The 18,708-nt window shown below is 35.4% G+C and overlaps 1 long non-coding RNA gene across 1 annotated transcript; it reads right to left on the minus strand.

Moving 5' to 3' along the window:
- Positions 1–4,367: 4,367 nt before the first annotated feature.
- LOC110800382 (uncharacterized) lies at positions 4,368–11,359 on the minus strand. Its single transcript, XR_002536611.2, has 2 exons — positions 10,899–11,359; positions 4,368–4,625 (listed from the first exon to the last, which is right to left on the minus strand). It is a non-coding gene; the product is annotated as an uncharacterized lncRNA (long non-coding RNA).
- Positions 11,360–18,708: the final 7,349 nt, after the last annotated feature.

Raw genomic sequence — 18,708 nt, forward strand, 5'->3', positions numbered from 1 at the left:
ATACAAGTGATGGACCGATGGAATGTTTTATTTTTGCAGAATGATTTGTTCGAAGTTCACACTGTTGAAAATGGTTACTGCTACGATATATCGAGTACTATGTTACTCTTGAGGTAACTGTTGGTGACAAATCTGAGAACTGAGATGGAGGAGGTCTATGAAGCGAAAGTGTGGCTGATGAACTCCATGGAATTCAAGTATGTAGGTGGTGATGATGCCCTGGAAGAGCTGCAGAGGTGTTTTAGCAGCTAGGTATGTACTTCCATGACCCATCCGACTATGACTTGAATCTTAGTCTGTGGTTTAGAATATGCTCTGAGTCTGGTGGTTTTTTCCAACTCCACTGTTAAACATGGAGTATTATAGATATTGTTCCACAGAGTAATAGCCATAAATATACAGAGTATGGTTTAGATTAAGGAAGTACAGTAAAGAACAGAATGTTCAGTAGTTGATTACCGCAACCTCTAACTTGCTAATTGTTCAATCACGGATCACTCGTCTTGTCAAAGTATCTGTATTTTTTTGTGGTAATTTCTCAGTGCAATTCAAATCTGTTTTTGTTACACTCGATCTCTATGATCTGAGGCATTTTTTCAAAATCCGAGACTGGTATATTTCTGTGCCCGAAACCATTCAAAAACACAAAACTTTTTTTGTGTTAAACTGGTCATCATTAACTAGCAGAAAAAAATACTAGTGTTCGCTACAAAAGAATGTGGGATCTACGGGTTGGCGGTACAGCCAATCGTAGTTAAACTCACAGGCTCCAGGATTCTATTTCTATTTTAAAGAAAATACTGCACTTAGAACTAAAGAAACTAAGGACTCATTTGATTCTTATTACATGACTAATATGCATTATTTTAACTTTCTAAAACTCATTTGAATCTATTTATGCACATTTAAGGCTCATTAGGTCGTTACAGGTCATGTTTAGAGCTAAAATGACATTTCCGCTCTCAACTTTGAACTAAAGAACCTAAGGACTCATTTGATTCTTATTACAGGATTAATATGCATTAGATATGTCTAAATTAGAGTTGTTCCACCAACTAATCTTGGTTTGACAGGCATCAGCTTTCCCGGACACTAGCTTGAATGCTCACAGAGCAATTAGAAGTACATGTTTAGTTGCATGGTTTTCAACAACTTAATTATCTCTATAGTCTGCAACTATATCTTTTAATTTTATTCTTCAGTGGAATGTAAAGATAATATCGTGAGTGTAAACTTTGGTACTCATATATATTCTCCTTCCAATTTCAGGGATCGAGTCGATTGGAATAAAGTCAACACGGCCTTAATTAAGGTTTGTAATGCATGATCTAAAGGGGCCTAAGTGGTTGGATTAGAGAAATTTGTTAGATTAGCTCTCTAGCCTTTTGTCTTTAGTTGTTAATATTAGTTGTAATTTGTTAGACTAGAGAGGTGTTTAAAAATTGTAAACGTACGTACTATATATACGCTTTGCTCTGTTGGGTTAATGTAAAAGAAGTTAATGTAATGATTTATTATATTTATCAAAGATAAGCAGATTCGTATCTTTGCTATTTTGGTGTTGATTGGTGTACAGGTTTCAATACTCAATGGAGTATATATCTAGATTTTGTTATTGCCACCTATTTTATATTTTAAAAGAATTTGAAAATAAAATTAATGTTGTTGAAGGGGGCTTTTAATGTACGCCTCAACAACATATGAATTTATGGCGCCAATGTACAAGTATTGGCGCAAAAATACAGGTCTGTTGTGGGGGGCATTTAAGAAGTGAGCCTCAACAGAGGTGTCTGTTGAGGCGGGCTTTTGGTAATGCCCCCCACAACAGGTCCTTTTTTTTCCTTTGGATTTGGGCTGTTGAGGGGGGCTTTTGAAAGCCCCCCACAACAGATGAGCTGTTGAGGCGAACAAAGCCCGCCTTAACAGCTCACTGAGCTGTTGAAGCCCCGTCTGTCGAAGCGGGCCTTGTTCGCCTCAATAGGCCCAAAATGCCCCCCTCAACAGGTATTTTTTCTACTAGTGATTTTTCATACACAATCACATATTTCGCTACACATAACTAACATTTCATCATGAGGCAGAATAATAATATGTCATGTAGTTTATGATAGGCTTCTATGGGTAGTATTTGCGCCGGCTTGGTACCGCTTCTATCGCAGATCCAACACATGCCCGGGTTGAGGTAGTGCCTTCAACAGACGAATTTCGCCCAAGAGGCCAATCACGATGTAAGCCAAGGGGGCATGCACCAATGAGAGGGACCTAGTGGGCGAGCGATTGGGTTTGGGACGGGTGTACTACTAGCGAAAGTGCCGAGTGGACAACATTCGAAGCGTATGCACCCCCCGGTTGGCGATGGGTATCCTTAGTCCTAACTCCCTAAGGGAGCCAAGATTCGTTATGCGGTTCTGCCCGTTCACATTAATATGCTGATTTTCAGGTCGTCCCAACTTGATGGGGAAATAAACGCGGCGTAGGATCGTTTCACCCTTCGGCTATTTTGATTACCTACGAGCACGAGTATTTTCTCACTATCCCCAGTGGAGTCGCCACTGTAAGGGGGTCAAAAAATCACGAGGCTAATGCGTGACCTCGTCCCTCGTGGGTGTGACGTTTCTTTTTGTCAAATCAAGTGTAATTGGATTTCCTGTGAGTTTACACCCAATTGACTAGTAATATAGGAATCGCCATTCAGTTTTTAACGACAATGAGAAAAACTGACAAAACCCGGTTATCGTGACATAAATGGAGTGCAATTATGTTTGACCACGACGGCCATAGGTTCCCTTGTGATCCCTGGTGTGGGGATCTCTCACCATACACCCGCAAGGTAGAGATTGAGGGTTCGGGGGACTGTAACTACCGAGAGGAGTACTCGCTCTTCGATAACTCCAGAGGCAGGATATCCTTACTAGCTCAGCATAAATAATTGAAGGGACATGCGTTAACTATTAAACTAATCTGAATTGGTTTTAACAATATGCAACACATAATACTAGATCGATCGCGATTATCTGATTTAGATTGTTTTAAGGGACCTAGCATGATAGTTCAACTTCCAAAAATATTATCTTTATTAGGCGTGATAGAACAATCAGATTTAATAGTTTAACAATTTATAAAAGGGCGAGGAAAGCGATTAAATCATACGAAGGGACACATTACGACGCACCCTTGAGAGGCGCGTCACGGTTCTCAGAAAACTAACCACTTTGGCTTTTCTATTTGTCCTTTTATTTAACGAATCTCAAGTTTCTGGGCTTAATTCTTCAGCTACGAGGGACAGGATACGTTCTGTTCGATTTTTGGATCGATTGCGACAGAACGCGGGATCAATTTCGCAGCGTGAGGCTTAGGTTTAGGGATTGTAGTCAATACTCAGAATATGAATTGTGTCCCCTGTTCACGTCAAATTTGGGGCTGTATTTATAGGGAAGAGTTCGTGGAAAGATAGAATTGTAGAGCTCTAATCCAAGAAGAATTAGGAGAGAACACGTACCCAGGTATTTTTAGCGCCCAGGGCTGGGCGTTAAAGATTTCGGCGCCCAGCTCTAGGCGTTGAAAATGGGATCCAGGCAATTACAGCGCCTAGGGTTGGGCGTTGAAAATGATGTTTGGGCCGAGTTCTTTGTCAGATTTGGACTCTTTGAATCCGGAGTGTTTGAGACTTATCCGAGTCTTTTAGTGCGTATTAACTTTATGACGGAATGCGTCTGGGCCCGTTACAAACTCTAGGTTCGTTAGGATTTTAATTAATACGTAACTCTTACTTTCGAATTATACTAGGAATAGGATTCCTCTTGCAAATTCTATCTCTTTTAGGATTTATGTTGGAGTGCAACACCTAATTCTGACAGGTTTCTATCTTTTATGACTTGCCACTTTTAACAACTACCCATTACGCCAGTTACTATTTTTAGCAGGTTTTCATAAATAGCAGGTTTCTATAAATAGCAGGTTTCGGGTGAAATGAAAAGGGGGATTGAGATTCGTTATCTTATAGGAGATGCGTTGCCAAGTGGAGATTTTATGTTCTCATCATCGAACCTTCCCTTTCGGGAATGGGGACAAAAGTAGGTGTCTACAGGCGGTGCGGGTACAGGGATCCCCTCCCCCGCACCCGTACCCGCCAAAAAGCTTTACACCCGCCACCTGCCCGCCACCCACAACGGGTACAATTTTCAAATCCACACCCGCATAGGCGGGTGTATTCCTAAAACCGTACCCGCTCCATCACCCAAGTGGGTATCCACCAACCTCTTTTACCCGCCTGTACCCGCCTGCCACCTAATATAATAAAATCTTGCTTTGTGTTGTTTTTTTACCGCAGAACCTGCTAAATTTCTAAGAGGCCAATATATATCAAATTGGCAGATATCCAAGATCCAATTTGCACCATATTTCTCAATGTTCTCATAGTTCTACAACTAAAAATAAAATAAAAAATTCAAGAACGTATTTAATCAAATTAGTACATTACATAAACACGACAAAAAAATAATGTCTCCAAAAATTATTTAAAAGCAATACACAATCTCAATCAATACACACAACATTCGCTCCCATATTCAATCTTGTATTATCTTTATTTTCAACCTCGTCCTCAAGATTATATATACCACCACCTGCATAATTGCATAAATTTATATAATTAGAGTCTAACTTTGATTTTAATATAGAGTATAACATAAATAATTAAATCAATTGAGAGGAGAAGACTTAAAGATAAAGAGGGAAAACTAGTGCAGTAACATCCACATAAATATAATTCAAACGTGCTTTCTTTCTTTCTAATTTTAGAGGTATGTTTTTACTTCTTTGTTGACACATAATATAATCAAGAAGACAGTGACATGCTTCCAATTTGGTAGCTGGTGTGGTCTGTGGACCTATTACACCAAGAGATAGAATACTACATCAGTATGAGTAATGTATATGCAATTATAGAATCGTATTATTTAGAAGCTAGCTTTTTAATGATTCATTCATCCCATCTCTAATTAATACAAAGTATTACTGTATTGTTATGAATATTATGTGGATGCACATTATACCCCTAGTATATTTCCAGAATATTCTAGGGTTCTGTAAAACCCTAACTATTGTATCCTATATATACCCGATACTATATGAAATAATATACACAATACTATTCTCTCTCTTATTCCTCCTGTTTATTCACAACACGTTATCAGCATCAAACCCTAGCCGACTGAGCAAAAGAGAAACCAGATAAATCATCTATCATTGAGGTAATCACTATTCTCTTCTTATCAAATTAATGAGTATTCTTATTTGCTGGATGTAATTAATTGTTCACAAAGGGCCGAATTTTAAATCGTTTCGCTGCAATTTGAGTAGATGATTATTGCTTCGCATTCATGTTTTTGTCTTTCACCGAATTATTCATGAACAATGCAGCACCGAACAGTTCCAAGTTTTGGATTATGTTTTGTTTACTGCTAGACTATTTGCCATAAGTTTGTCTCTGTTACTCGCAGCATACTTTTGATTATGATTATGTTATTATTTATCTCATTGCAAAGTTTAAAGTTTATTGTTTGAGTATATACGTCACTTTGTTTGTATTTGTTTGTCTTGTTTGGATTTATCCCATTCCAAACAACGACACCGTATTCATGTATTCCCCTATTGTATTCATGTTTGGATTTGTCCCAAAGTTTATAGATTATGCTGCAATATACATTACCGCCATTAACCATAATATTTGTCGTATAATTCTTTTATTGTATTTGCATTATATTTTGTTTTGTATGATATCCGTATGTCAATTGTTGCTCTTTATCCGAATGTCAATCCGTGCTAATTATTTTCAGTATATGAATGATTATGATTAATTAAGAAACATGCGAATTAATTCTTTGCATTTGCATTATGTTTGTTTAGTTTTAACTACTCAAGTATTATACGATATATCGCATTATTTGGTTAAACATAAGTCTTAAAATAATTATTATAATAATAATTTATTGTTGTAGACGCTTCTTAATTTGCAATATTTTGTATAGTGAATTATGTCGAATCTTAGAAAACTCGAATTTGCGGCCTTTGATATTACTAGAAACAAAATACTATTTGTCTTGGGTGTTAGATGATGAAATTTACCTAGATGCAAAAGACGAGGGTCTTAAAATTGAGTTTTTGACTGTAAAAGATCCACAAGTCCTGTGGAATAATCTAAAGGAGAGGTATGACCACCAGAAAACTGCAATATTAACTAAAGTTCGATATGACTGGTTACATTTAAGACTTTAAGTCTGTAACTCAATATAACTCAGCTATGTTCAGAATTACTTCACATTTGAAATCATGTGGAGAGAAAATCATTGATGCAGAAATAATGGAGAAAACTTATTCTACCTTCCACTCAAATAATGTTAACCTGCAGACACAATACCGCGAAAAGAGATTTAAGAAATATTCGGAATTTATATCTTGTCTCCTTATGGCTGAGAAAATAACGGGCTGGTTGTTGATGAAAAATCATGAATCACGTCCAACTGGTTCTGCTACATTCCCTGAAACGAATGTGACATCCATAATAGGAAAGAAAATACCACACAATAATAATGGTCAAGTAAATGGACGTGGGCATGGACACGGATATGGTCGAGATGGTTTTCTCAATAACTCGTATTCCCACCAGAAGTGGGACAAAGATGGTAGCTAACAAGAGAAAGATACTTATGAGATTGTGACCAATGTATTTTACTATATGATATTGAAAAACTTAAATATGTGGTTTTGCTCTTCCTTGAAGAAAACTATTTATAGGTTGAAATGCAAATATACGCTTAACTTTTGTTTACAAGTCAAAATAGGTTCACGACTTAAGTCTGGACATTCGATGATTAAAGGCCTGCAGACCTTTTGGAGAAGTACAAGAAAATATGACCCGAAAAACTATAATAGTTTCTAAATCTTGTTGTCAAGATACCCTATATATCTTTAATAAAACTAGTGTGTTCCTGCAGACACGATAATTTTGAGAAAGATAATTCATATATTGTCTTTTAGTGGATGAACAAAATACCGAAATCCTGAAGAAAAATATTATGCTCACATTCAACTAGGTAAACCATTCCCAGAAGTGAATGAGAAATGTATGAATTAAAATGGTAAAGATAATGTCAATAGTCATGATCGAGAATGTGAAATTAAAACATAGTATAATCATGAATGTAATTTCAAAATACACACCAGAAGTGAGATTGTAAATGATGAAAATCAGGTAAAAGTTAATGATGAGAAAACTCAAACTTTATATTTTTGGTTGGTTGCGGAGAAAATATTAAATAAAAGTTGGGCCCATTACACCAAAACATCTTGTTGACCTTTATTAGTCCTCATCACAAGGGAATAAATTATAGATAAACATGGTGTATAAAGATAATGAAAACATATGTCTAATAGACATTGTAGCACGCCCTCCGAACCAAATTTATATACATGCAAGGATAAGGGGGAGATAGCTCTCAACATAATAAAATTAGTAGTATATGATCAGGATTATAATACAATATGTTAAACTTGGTACAAATGTTTGATCATGTCTTATTGACTCTCTCTATGAGCATGAGTAATATACTACATTCTGAAGATGTATACTTTTGTGATATGTACCAAAGTTGTAATGGATACTCTTGAAGAGTACAAGCTATCTTCCATAAGTTTTGTTTAGATTGTCTTGCCGTTATAATTGAGACACCGGTTTGTGTCGTTATATCACATCACAATATGTTCAAATTATAGTATTCTATAATTACAATGATCACTTTGAGAAGATAACCAGCAGTTATCGAATGAAATATTTTATATGATATTATATACGCATGATGTGATAATCCAGGCCATCCGGGTTTAAGAACACCCGTTATGAGAATTTGAAAATTCTTATCAAATAAAATTTTATGTGCTGGCACTCCCTCATATGTTGTATAAATTCAAAGGCAGGACAAAATGATGAGGTTGAGTTGTATTTCAATCGAATAGTTATAATGAATCGATTGAGAAAATAAATACAAGAGATATTAATGATTTTGAAAAATTGTATAATGATAAGTGATTTGAAGTTCACCATGATAGTAAGTGACCTGAAGTTCACCAGAATGATAGTAGGTGACTTGAAGATCACCAATAAGTTTACAAGTATTTTGTGATTGATTTAAGTATCATAAATAAGCATCATAAATCTCTTGATCGGGGAATTACGTCAGCACGAAAAGAGAAAATATGAAGAAAACAACTGCATATTATATCTACTCCCCATAATCAATGTTGATCTCCAGAAGAGAACAAAAGTATGTAATATTTATTAAAATACACGTTGAAAAGTGTATTATTTAGTTGGTGAAATTTTTTATGCCCCATAACATATTGAAAATATTTTCCCAACTTAGGGGGAGACGAGCAAAAATAAGTTGGCAAAATTGAAAGATAATAAATTGATCCCCATATGAGTAAGTGTACATGCCAACTTTATGTCCTCGAAGTATGTTTGGACATAAATATCTATGACTTAATTATGTTAAGTTTTACAATGTCTAGAGACATAAAGGTATATGATAGTCATAGTGCTCGATGTTACATATATTAAGTGTTGAGAATTATATATCTTGTCAATATTTATTTAAATATATATACACCTGAAGTGTAGATACATATACGGTTTCAACATAGTGCAAAATAAATTTATTTATATAAAAAGGGCAAGATAATGCAGTTGATGATATTTTTGAAAATAAAGATAACATTATTAATTATATAGTGTATGAAATACCCTTGAAGTGGTATAGATATCTGAACAATAATAGATGGCCCGTGAGGAAAAATGAATGGTACCTATTGAATAAATATTCAGATATCATTGATAAATAGCATGCAAAATATATGTTGAAGAATTTTGATGATACCGGTAGATGATGGAACCGAAATATAATGCATATGCGAGAAATAATGGATTTTGAATAGGGGATCGTAAATCTATGTTTGTTTCGATGTAGACATAACTATAATGATCAAATGAGCTCATGGGCCTGAAGTCCAACAAGTTATGGATTTGAAATATCCACACTGTACAGTGTTTTGCATTTGAGTCCTACATTCATATACATATGTAGTTAATAGGTAAATGCATCATTCATCATACATTTAGTTTGTTTTATGTTTTATCATGGTATGATATAGAATTATCTAGTTATAATTTCATATAACATGTTTCAAAACTATTATGATGTCGTATATGAAATATGAATCCAAATAATGGTAAGACGGATTTGTAAATTTATGGAAATTTATAAGATGAGATTATTGCTTCATTGGGCTAGTAGTTGCAAAGAAATATAATATTGATTTAATAGTATGTTATGAATCATGCAAATAAGAAAAGTTCATGAAGAACTTATACATGATGTTCTTAAACATCTAGCCATGTGAGTTTTCATATGAATATCACAACATTGATGAGATATTATCAAAATTCTTAAAGAGTGTTTTTGGAAAGTCGTCTCAACCTGTAGTTTGAGTACTTAACAGTTTTGAAATATACATATTACTTTATTCATGAAAGAATTCTTGTACAAATATGAATCATCTTAAAATATAAGATAAAGGTATGTTATGTTATTTATTCCAATGGATATTATGTTATGGTCCCGAAGAACCATAAATAACATTATTAGCTATATTATACCTCCAAGTTGGACGATGATATTGTTATTTATATATAATTTTCATGACCAAAGAAAGTTTGATCATTATTGATTGAAAACTACCATTTATGACCTCCAGAAGAAGGTATATATGTCCAATATGTATGGATAAGTTGTGTATAAGAAAATGTAACTATCTTAGGTGAAGCTAAAGTATTATGCATCGAGAAACTCGAAAAAAAAAACGTATCGAATGAGATAGAGAAAAGCAAATGATCTTACAAGTATTATTTACAAAGCATTGGTGATAAAGATATTCACTTCATCTGTTCAAGTGGAGAATTGGAGATTTCAAGTTAGACTTTGGAGAATCAATTTTCAAGGAACTCCATGCTGCTACATTTGAGAAGCTACTCAACAATATTGGATCGATTGCACTAGAAGATCTTAAATGATGTATTCATCAGGGGGAGAAATACGCGTTGCACTCTTTTTCCCTTAACCAAAGTTTTGTCCCACTGGGTTTTCCTGGTAAGGTTTTTAATGAGACAACATCTCAAGCGTATTATGAAGAATGATGTACTCTTTTTCCTTCACTAGGTTTTTATCCCACGGGGTTTTCCTAGTAAGGTTTTAACGAGGCATAATCTTCAATAATGGACATCCAAGGGGGAGTGTTAGGAATATTATGTGGATGCCCATTATACCCCTAGTATATTTCCAGAATATTCTAGGGTTCTGTAAAACTCTAACTATTGTATCCTATATATACCCGGTACTATATGGAATAATATACACAATACTATTCTCTCTCTTATTCCTCCTGTTTATTCACAACATGTATTTAGTTTAATTACTCAATATTCATGTTCCAACAATGCACCAACAATAAACCATTTGACCCATTTCCCCCAAATGTACTTCCGAAATTAATCCAATCTTTAAATAGAGATTGATTGACACCCTAATTTCAATTCAATCTAATATTAAGCTATTTCACCAAATCAAATCAACTACTAGCAAATTGCTAACAAAAATTACTCCTACAATAGAACAGAACCCAAAATAAGAACAATTGATTACAAATTCATAACATACAAGTCCGACCAACTTCAACAATCAACCATTAAGACCCACAAATTTCTAGTTGAAATTAATGTAAACAACTTTTAGCCGATTAAGCACAAATTACAAGTAAATAGAGAAGAAAGAATTGATAGAACTGACCATACAAAGTGAGAGATGAGATCCGGGGATGCGGCTCTACATACAATCGGAAGGAGTAGGAGAGAGTAGTAGACTACCAGAGTAGGAGAGAGTTAGAGACAAAGATAAGAGTGAATTGAAGAGAGAGAGTTAGAGACTGAGGCGGAGGCGGGGGCGTGACTCGTGAGCCGTGAGTGTCTAACTAGGGTTTTGATCTAAATAAATAAATGGGCTTGTTACTCTGGGGTATAGTACAATAGTTGTAAAATAAAAGTAAAAAGCATGTAGGTATAAAACAGGCGGGCTGGTAGGAGAGGGGCGGTTGGATGCGGGGCGGGGCAGACGGGTATGGAGCGGGTATGAGCTTCAATCCAGCACCTACCCGCTACCCATGGCGGGTATGGATTTTCATATCCACACCGCCTACTACCCGCCAAAGTTGTACCCATCCCCGCTCCAACTGGGGTGGGTGCGGTGCGGTATCCGTAAATTTGTACCCACCTGCCATCCCTAGTTGAAAATCTCATACCCACCCCATCTAAAAATTGAGAAGTCAACATCTAGACTCACACGCACACCTCTTCTGGCCCTCCTAGTAACAGTGTCTTCATCTCCACTTTCTGGTGGGGTATGGATCTCATCACCACTCACCTTATATTCGCTGGTATAACCCCCCTCCACAGCAGGCTCAGATTCAGGAATAAAACCACTCTTCTCTGTAACACCAAGCCTTCCTTCAGCTGCCTCTTACTGTAGTTTTTTTGCTAACTCGTGAAGCTTGTTGTTCCTGTTTTGTACTCTATCCCTTGCTGCCTTGAATTCATCATCATTGGTGTCTGGATCTTCACCATTCAATGTCTCATCTTCATTAATTTCTTCATCCTCATCATAAAAAAAACCATCACCATGATTTTCAAGCTTATATGCATCAGACGCCTCATCAACATCATAATCTGGATCAGTTCTATGACTCCTTGAGTCACTGCCCCATATGAGTGTGAGGTTATGATACATATGACAATTCATAAATCATGCGGAAAAACCATAAAGCCAGGAAAGCATATTATTTACACATAATCATTTAGCATAGTTTAGATGCATACTCTTTGTTGCGTGCCTTCCCTTGCTGCGCCCGAACCGAACAAGAACAAGTCTTTAGGACTCCAAGTGTCGTCCCTCCGTAGATAGTCCACAGCATGTCCGGATCCGCCTTAAGCTTGACCAACTAGGATCGCCCTTAAGGTACTTAGAATTTTCGGCACATATAAGCAATTGTATGACTGAATTTTTGCTCTCAAAAATCACTTTGAATACTTGAATACTCGATATAAATTGTGAGCATTGATCACCTATTTATAGGGCATGGGTATCGGATATTAGAATCCTACTAGGAAACGATTTAGTGAATTTGAATTAATCTAAAATTCAATCACTTAATTTATCTAGTAGACTTAGGAAATCAATCTTATACGAATCCTAACCGATCAAGGTTTCGTACGCAAGCACAAACACACACGCAGGCGCAGCAGCCCACGAGGGGCGCCTTGCGCGCGCGCGCGCGCTGAGCCCAGGCCCAGCAAGTGCTCGCAGCCCACGAGGGGCGCGCGCCTGCTGGCCTTGGTCTCGCGTTTGGGCTTTGCTTGCTTTGGTCGCGCGCGGGCTTTGCTAGGCGTTGGGCCTAGCTTCGTGCTAGGCCTTGCGTCTAGCAAGCTCGTCCGATGTTTATTCGTACGATACGCTTCCGATTAATTTCCCAGTTCCGGAATTCATTTCCGATACGAACAATATTTAATATTTCCGATTCCGGAATTAATTTCCGTTTCGAACAAATATTTAATATTTCCGTTTCCGGAATTATTTTCCGATTCCGGCAATATTTCCGATTCTGACAATATTTCCGTTTCCGGCAATATTTCCGATTCCGGCAATATTTCCATTTCCGATAATATTTTCCGATACGTACCATGTTTCCGTTTCCGGCAACATCTACGACTTGGATAATATTTATATTTCCGATACGATCCATATTTCCGTTTCCGGCAATATCATCGTTTCCGGAGTATTCATTTCTTGCCTGTGACGATCTGAGCTCCCACTGAAACCAAGATCCGTCAATTCCGAATATCCATAGATGGAGTATTTAATGCCATTAAATACTTGATCCGTTTACGTACTATTTGTGTGACCCTACGGGTTCAGTCAAGAGTAAGCTGTTGATTAATATCATTAATTCCACTTGAACTGAAGCGGCCTCTAGCTAGGCATTCAGCTCACTTGATCTCACTGAATTATTAACTTGTTAATTAATACTGAACCGCAATTATTAGACTTAACATTGAATGCATACTTGGACCAAGGGCATTATTTCCTTCAGTCTCCCACTTGTCCTTAGGGACAAGTGTGCATTTCCTAATTCCTTTGTCGCTCGATGCTTGCTCTTCAACATAAGGTAAGAGTTGTCATCCTTATTATGTCCAGAGGTGTTTCTCGGTTTCAGAGTTCAACTGATCAAATAAACAGATAATCACAGCCTATGATTCATCCGAGCACGGCCATGCATTTCACAGTTTCTAGCTCTCCGAGTGGCCTTGTACAACTTTTAAGCATCTCATCCCGATTTATGGGAGGACAATCCCAATCTTGCGATCTTGAGATTAGACTTCGTTTGATAGGTGATTACCTGAGCGTTGCCTTTATAGCCTCCTTTTACGGTGCGACGGTTGGTCAACGTCAAAGCAACCAGTTCTCAAACAAGTAATCTCAAATCACTCAGGTATTGAGGATTTAGTGTCTAATAATTTTAATGAAATTTACTTATGACAAATTTTAATCTCTTACAGTAAAGTTTCATAGGTCTTGTCCGATACTAGTCTTCCCAAAGTAAGTATCTATGCAAATGATTATGACATTGCCATGTCCACATAGTTCAAGAAACAGAACTACTAGTCATCTTGCATTCTAGTCGTCTAACGTTTTTTATGCGTCCAATTTTATAGAAAACTCCGACTAGGGACCATTTTCAACCTTTGACATTCAAGTTCACTTGATAGACATTTCTTAGTCACAGGACTGGTCCTGACAGTCTATCTTGAATATATCGTCAAATTGAAGGGACTCATCATTTAATACTAAACCAAGATTAAATGGAATATGAAAATACATTTCATATATGATAAATGTTCAACCCCAATGTTTTACAACCATGGGCCTCTAACCCATTTTTAAAACATTTCATTGAATTCAAAGCTATGCTTGATTTCCAGTGCTACAATGTGAGTGTTGCTTCTCACTTGTTGCATAGGTTTAGTTATCATGCTTTGCTAATCTTAATATCCTTTTCATCGAATGTTCTTCGAGAAAGTTGATAAGATCTTTTGAGTATGTTTACTTTGTGATCTAGTCTTTTCTTGCTTCAAGAGTGGTTCTACACATTTTGCAATGAAGAACCATCAAGTCAGTAGACATATGATCTCACCCAAGTTCATTGAAGAACTCTTTAACATAAACAACCCTGTTTTATTGCTTCTTAGGCAATAAGTTCTTTCACTTCAACTGTATAGGTTGCTAGTGATGCTTTGTTTGGATTTACTTATCCAAGCAGTTCACAGATATGTGGAAGACTTTCCATCTGTATCTTAGAACATAGAAATTAATATTTAATTTCCCACGCAACAACTCATGGTCTCCAATCCATGTTGTCATTTCAAAACACGATGCTCTATAGCTCGTCCTTGCCAATGGTTAACTCCAAAGGGATCTTGCTTGATCCTTTGCCAGTGTTTCTGCGTGTAGCATCAATATTTAGCATATCTTTATTTCCTTGAATCAAGAACTATTCCTATGTACCTTTTCAAGTACCATAAGTATTCTTGATCTCAATCTAGTTGATCTTCACTTAGATCAATAGAGATTGGTATATGTTCGTCATGCCTAAAGTCATACGATACGTTTTTGGCGATCCTCATATTATATCATACATGATAAATTCTTTTGCAGAATAATTCCCAATTGAATTCTATTCATGTAACTTTAGCTTATCTAGTTTCAGTAGATACTAAATTCAGCTAAATTCTTTGACATATAATATAGGTTAAGAATCTCATTTAGACTCTTTGATGTTTAACTTAGTAAATGCTTATACATAGTTCAAACATCCTTTACTTAGATTTATTCACATGGGTCGAATATCTCCAATGGAGACTTTCGTGTTTGATTTAGTAAATGCCATTACTTAATCTAAAAAAATATTATAAGATCTTTGTAAATAGATCTTAATACCCAATATGTACTAAGTTTCGCCATGGTCCATTATTGATGAATAATTTCAAATCTAAGTCATTAGCATTTGAATGTTATTTCACAATAGAGAGATATGTGTGTGATACACATAGGACCAAATAAGTTTTTATGTACTCCCACTAAACTTCTTATATATCTATAAGAATCATGTATATTTTATGAAACTAAAATGCTTATTAGCTTCACTTAAAATACAGTTCCAATTCCCAATTGCTTGCTTAAATCTGGACTTAGATTTTATAAGCTAGCTTTCCTTTTCAAGCATTTATATGGATCCACAAATACTATGACATACCATGTACATTTTTTATTCCAACATTTGATTGAGGAATACGTTTTGTCATCCAATTGCTATATGTACCAATATACAATCATTGCTTGATTTATAGACTTGAGCATTACGATTATGCATGAGGTTTCAACACAATCCACGCCGTGAATTTGCTTGTAACCTTTAGCAACTAATCTAGCTTTGTGTGTGAACACAATTTCATGTTTGATAGTTTTTATCCTTAAAACAAACTTGCAACCAATATGTGTGAAACTATTCTTGCAAATCAACAAAATTTCAATTTTGTCATCAAAACATTGAGTATGTTTTATGGCCTCTAACCATTTAAAACATTTGAGTCTATATATGGCCTCTAACCATTTTAGGGAATCTAGGTTTCGTCATAGCTTTCTTACAAGTCACAAACTCATTAATCTACATGATAATAGTTTGACTGCAAGTTGTAGGTTTCTTCACTATCTAATAGAAGAATCTCATAGTTTCATTGACCAGAACTCTATGTTTCTTTACTATCTAATAGAAGAATCTCATAGTTCCAGTGACTTGAACTCTATGCCTACTTGGGTATAGAACATCAAACAATAGAATATCAACAGGCACTTTGAGAGTCCTTTGAATATTCTATTCTCCTTGAAGCACTTGTAAAGTCTTCTAAGAGATGTCTATTCTTTAAAAGCCACTTCTAAAGTCCTTAAAGAATAAGTTCGGATTTTCTGAAGCACTTCGAAAAGCCTCCGGAATGTCCGTTTATGTTTGTTGTTCGCCTCGAAGACTTTCGAGGTCTATTTTCTCCCACTTGTCATTTTGGAAACGAATCTCCAAAAGGACATTATTTCGAGCAAACAAACATTATGTTCTCAAAAATTCGTGGTAGAAACAATACCCTTGTGTCTCATTTGAATAAATCACAATGAAACATATATCTAGACTTGGGCCTTAGTTTGTTGAATAACAAACACTAAGCTCCCACTGAGTTTAGGAACTCTTTAGATATATTATGAAAAGATATTCTGAAATTACTTTTCAATAGCTTTGACGAATTTGGTTTAGTTTGGTGGTAGTTGAGCATTTTTAGAAATTATAGGAAAAGTCTTTATGATTCATCATTGATCGAATCAAGTACTAATTGACTTCGATCATTCCACTTAGATATGCCATATCTCATGGAGCTAGATTGTGAAATTACAACACACAATTGATGATCATTATTGGTCTCAAGCAATCATTAACATGATCTATCCTAGATCTTTATGATTTCTTACCAAGTGGATTTTATACTTCTGAATCTTTGAACTAGCCAAACAGATTCAACTTATATCACATTTGAGTAAATAAACCTATATTCACTCAAATCCATGTGAAATAATAAAGTCATAAAATCTTTCTTTAGCTTTGAACTCTATTGTCTAGGCGTTCTAACAATAGTTCATATCTTTTGTTACTTTTAACAAGTAAGACTAGTTGTCTTAAAATGATCTAGAAATCAATCAACTTTCAAAAGTCCATCAAAATAGAGCTTTTGAATGTTAACTTGTTGATATGGTCTAAGCAACAATGCCAAAGATTAGTGGAACTCAAATCAAGGGGTTGATTTGAACCTAGTAAAGTTTTTATTGTTTAAAGAGTTGTTTGTTTTAATCAAGCATATTGACTCATCCCGTAAATTACCATTTCATTCAAATAAACAAACAAACATTGTTTTTGTTTTTCTTGAATGTGAGTCTTTCCGTTTTTGAAAACAGAAATTTAGGTATGTTGATTATGGAACAAAATAGCCATTAAGTTCCAGCCTTTGAAAGGACTTAAAACAAACTAGATGACCCTACAACTAATGTAGCATTGCCATGCTTCATTTCCCACTTGTAGGTCATTAGTGTATCCTAGCTTCCATTGTTTGAGTTATTACCGAAGTAAGAACCTCAAGCGGTATATGATACCAAGGAAGTTTGATTGCTAGGTCACTTCTCTTTAAACATAAACTTATAGGTAGAAACAGAATCGTAAATTCCTTTCATTTGTTCCTTTGTTTTCCTATTTCTTGTACCCTTTCTAATAGCCTTAAGAATTTAATTCTCCAGTGTTGACTTTTATACTTTGTTTAGACATGTCCAATGTCACCAACAAGGTTCTTTACCATTTTAATTTATGTTGAATATTTTGTTTCAACTAGATGATCTTACTAGAAGCTTCTAAAGTTCTCTAAGCATCGATCTACTCGAATGTCTAGGGACTAGACTCATTCGAGAATTAAATGGAAAAAATATTTTAGGTTGTTAACCATTGGTAAAGCTGAGCGTTTAAACTCAATGCTTTATGATCTCAAAACTACATTGTATTTTGAATTCACAAGCACCAATTGGTTTGCCATTCGATTTTGATATTCGGAAACAACCATAAAAGTGGCTAAAAGAAACGTACATTTTAAATTGCTCATTTTCTCTCATTTCCGTGAATCGTTCTTGGATTCACTACCAATCGAGGAAATTTACTATTACCTTTCTAAAAGGATTTATTGCAGTGCAAGATATTTAATTATAAACAATAATTAAAACATACATTGAAGCATGCAAAGTCTAAACATTTATCATGAATAATAACTTGAAAATGAAAGCAATCATGCAATTTAAACAAGTTATTAGCATTTTATTCGAATTATGTGTTCCGGCAAGTGTGAATAAAATGATTCCAAGATCCTAAAATCATTGAAGAACTAAGCACAGTTTGTCGACTTAATCCTAAAACATCTTAGGTAAGCAAAAGCCTTTTGCTAATAGTCTAGAAACTACTCTTGGTTGATAGGTACGTCTAAGAACTTATTAGGTAAACCTATCGATTTTACCACGACATTAAAGGACTCCTTACTTATATCGTTGAGTTTCACCAAAACTAACATGTACTCACAATTATTTGTGTACCTTGCCCCTTTAGGACCAATAAGTAACACCTCGCTGAGCGAAAACTATTACTAGATTGATGTAAAGGATATCCAAGCAAGTGTATATTTTGGCATGGGACCTTTTAACTCAATTTTTTTAAGTTTGGAACTTAAGGCTCTTACTATGTTGGTTAGATTTTAAGTGAACTAAAATCCTTAATCATGCAACATAATCAAGCTTTTGATCTCATGCATTTTAAGACATATTTAAAAGCAATAAATAACTTAAAACATGCATAAGATAATGTGATCTAGTATGGCCCGACTTCATCTTGAAGTTTTAACTTCAAAGTCCGTCTTGAAAA

This window comes from Spinacia oleracea, chromosome 6 (assembly GCF_020520425.1).
Source record: "Spinacia oleracea cultivar Varoflay chromosome 6, BTI_SOV_V1, whole genome shotgun sequence".
Taxonomy (NCBI): Eukaryota; Viridiplantae; Streptophyta; class Magnoliopsida; order Caryophyllales; family Amaranthaceae; genus Spinacia; species Spinacia oleracea.